We start from the raw sequence: 4,194 nt of genomic DNA, 5'->3' as shown, positions 1-4,194 counted from the left end.
TGCAAATAAAAATGTCCCCTGTCCCCAGCGGTCATTGCTGCTTGTTCATAGGAAAACCTTAGCTGTTTTCTTTGTTTGAAAGTGATGTACATTGTATTTTTAATTACACATACTTAACCGTGACCCAACTAGTGCAGACTCCGGCAGGGGTCTGACATTCCTGTCCTGTGCAAACTACTATCCGCCTATGTGGAGTTGTATTATTTTGGGGATATCTTGGCCTTAATTTCCAGCGATAGTACTATTGTGAAAGTGGAACTCAAAATAGCAGAAAGAAATAAGTGATACGCACTGCCCTTTGAATTTGAAGAGAAAAATAAAAATGATCAAAGCCCTTATGGTTGATAGCTGATTGCCAGAGAGTTCCAGCTTAGCCTTGCAACCCTTCACAATGTCATGAAGCAAAAAAAGTGAGAAGTATTTCTGTGGCACCTTTTAAAAGAACCGGGACATCTACAAAGACTGAGAGATGATAGGAGAAGCTACAGATACACAATTCTTGAAATGGTTTGCCTTTGAGAGGTTTGCTGTGAGTTTGACATTTTTTTGCTCTCTCTCTGAGACTGACTCTCTTTACATGAATGCATGCATACACTTGCAAATGAAGCAAAGGAGGTCCATTGAAAGGTTGCAATTAATCAAACTTCGTGACAAGCTGGTTTTTGAATTGCAATATTGGTGGACACTTATGTTGCACAAATTCAAGTAAATAAAAGCACAACTTACAGATGTGAATTTTGGTGAAATAACACAGCATGTGAGCTCTTGTAACACATTCCTGATTCTTCAAAAGCAGCTTTCATATTTGCGTCTTGACATGCAGGCTGCTATCTACACTACCTTACCACATCAATTTATTTTTACAGTGCTGAGGTCTTGGAATCAGGATGAAAACTACTGGTTATTTGTATATGGGATTTGAAGCACCTACTCATCTCCTATGTGTGTGTGTGTCATATTACCAAAGCAGAATTATCAGCATCACATTGAGTGTGGTTCACTTAGTCAAATTTTTATGGCAACCTCATTTAGATGTCGTACCATAACCATATAAATGCTTGGCAATATTAACAATATTGCCATCGAGGAAGAGTGGACATGAAAAATTACAGTTTAAGACCTAAATCCACAACACTTACGATTTCTTTGTAATATTCCTGTGTGCCCTCGTACTATATAGTCATACCCTGTCTCTTCAAGGTTTCGCATGAAAGTTTTTTTCTTCTTTTTTTGTTTTTCTTATCGCCCATAAAACCTTTTTGTCAACAACATAAGAAAGAGACATCATGAAAGTGTGTGTGTGTGTGGAAGAGTAAAGAAGGTTAAAGCCTTGCATTGACTGAGTCTGGTTGAATATTACACACATTTGAACATGAACACTGAGCAATAATGTTTATAGGATCACACATCATTATGCACATACACATTTTACTTCATCTTCACTATGAACAGAAATCAAACGTAAGCAAGCAGAAAATATATTAAAAAAGTGATATAGTTTCTCATGAATGAAAAATTCAGTCTTCACAAGTATGTTACTGTTCTGCGTTAACAAGTATATTTTATAGAATACAAGCACCCACACGCACACAAGATTCCAAAAATCAATATTAAAACAGTTGACATGTAAATTTTAGTCATAAGAATTTACTTAAAGCTTCAAGTTAACCACATCTGAAATCTTGGTGTATCAGAAATTACAGCTTAACTTTATCCATTTAAAGGATTATCAAAGTAAGTGAATTTGTTACGAATCGGTTGGGGTTGTGGATAAGATCACCAAATCTTGGGCCTCAGTCAAGGCCAAAAAGACTACAAATCGCACATACCTTGGACAGAAGAAACTTCAAATATAAAGTAACAATGGACAGTGGATTAGTGGCTCTATGGACACTTGCTGCTTAAGAAGGAAAAAAATCTGTTAACAAAATAAATACCCCCAAGAAAATAATATGAGAAATGTCCCATGTGAATTCAGTCTACAAAACTGTAAACAAAAATTATACACAAACAGGAAAATGTATTACTTTTGACAGCTTACACCGGCCTTTTTTTCTTTCTTTTTTTTTCTTTTCTTTTTTTTTTTTTTCTTTTTCTTCTTTTTCTTTTTTTTTCTTTTTGAACACTGAAAGTTCAAGAACTGTATATCAGATATGAAGGCACATAAAAAAAAAAAAGGAACATACCAGTCACGTTGTGAGACCACAGGCCTGTGTTTGTTGTGTGATGAGTAGCAGGCCTATCTTGAAAAAAGCAGCAAAAGTACTTGCCTGATGAATGAGGAATGTGTGGGAGGCAGAAGGGTCTGAGGAAGGGTGGGGGATCAGGTTTAGTGCACAGCTCTAATTGAGATGTGATTCTACTTCTTCTACGTTCGTGGGCTGCAACTCTCACGTTCACTCATATATTACATGAGTGGGCTTTTACATGTCTGACCATTTTTAACCTGCCATGTAGGCAGCCATACTCCGTTTTCGGGGGTGTGCATGCTGGATCTGTTCTTGTTTCCATTACCCACTGAACGCTGACATGGATTACAGAATCGTTAACGTGCATATTTGATCCTCTGCTTGCATATACACGTGAAGGGGGTTCAGGCACTATCATATCTGCACAAACATTGACCTGGGAGATCGGAAAAATCTCCACCCTTTACCCACCATGCGCCGTTACCGAGATTCGAACCCAGGACCCTCAGATTGAAAGTCCAAAGCTTTAACCATTCGGCTAGTGCGCCCATCGAGATGTGATTCAAATCACAGGAGTCCCTAGCTGAAAAGATTTTTTAAAAAGAAAAAAGAAAAAAAATGGCTTTCTTTCTTGCAAAACCAGAACCAGTTGTGGGGACATTGAAGTCCCTCCCAACATAAATTTAGAATCCCACAATGGAGAGTGGTCTGTCCATCCTTTGGCCATCAATTTCCTTCTGTACATCAACAATCTACTGATATAAATTGAAATTCACAGGACACCTTACAAAAAGTAGCCCTGATCATATGGCACACATACATCCAAAGACTAGTCCTATCTTCAGAACACACGCACACACACACACTGCACTATGAAGTAGTGTCAAACTGATCACAATGTAAATTTATACCCAGTGATTCTCACATACTGAAAATGTTGAAAATGTGTTGCATCAATTAACAGAACCCAGTGGATTAACAAATAATGTAATAAGACTAATAATAATAATAATGGTATTTATATAGCGCTGAATCTTGTGCAGAGACAATCAAAGCGCTTTTGCACCAGTCATTCTCACGCATGCATAACACTAAAACTGGAGAAACTAAAGACAAGCAAGAGGCAGGGAAGGGAGGCTATTTTGGGAAGAGGTGGGTTTTAAGGCCAGACTTGAAAGAGCTGAGTGTGGAGACTTGATGAAGCAAAAGGGGAAGTTCATTCCAGTTACAAGGTCCAGAGACAGAGAAAGAACAGCAGCCTACAGTCAAGTGTTTGAATCTGCGTATGCGTAAACAGAGTGGATCCGAAGCCGATTGTGGTGAGCGAGATGGAGTGTAGAGGTGAAGGCAGCCGCAGAGATAGGAAGGGGCAGTTTTGTGAATAAATCTATAACATAGAGTGCTGATCTTGTACTTTATTCGGTGTGAGACAGAGAGCCAGTGGAGACTGATGTTGCAAAAGAGGAGTGATGTTCTCAGATCTTTTGTTTCTGAGGACGAGTTGGGCAGTAGAGTTTTGTATGTAGAAAGAAATTACATATTATCAGTAAGTAATATTTACAAAGTTGAGGTTTCTTCTCCACAAATTTGATATCCTTTCTTTTTCACTCCCTTTTCCACACACACACACACACACACACACTACACGTCTAATATCACTTAAAGTGAAAACATATATATATATATATATATATATATATATATATTATAAAAAAAAGAAGAAAAAAGTGTTATATGACCTTTGTTATGTGTACTGTGAATGGGTGTTGTTGTAATCCATGGTCGGACATTGTGTTATTCTGTGCAGCTAATACATATGTCACCTATTTGTCAGCAAACACCTCAACAATTTCGCTCTTAGTCATTATAAAGTATTCTTGTCTCGTTATAATGTGTTTTGAATAGCAACAACCATAACAATTCTTTTGACGCGAATGAGACAACATAATATTCAAGAGGCATAACTCTCAAGTTTTGATTTGTTAATCAACTTCCGGTTGCGAAG

Source organism: Babylonia areolata, chromosome 1, assembly GCF_041734735.1.
Source record: "Babylonia areolata isolate BAREFJ2019XMU chromosome 1, ASM4173473v1, whole genome shotgun sequence".
NCBI classification, from domain to species: domain Eukaryota; kingdom Metazoa; phylum Mollusca; class Gastropoda; order Neogastropoda; family Buccinidae; genus Babylonia; species Babylonia areolata.
Note: the sequence above shows the minus strand (reverse complement) of the source record.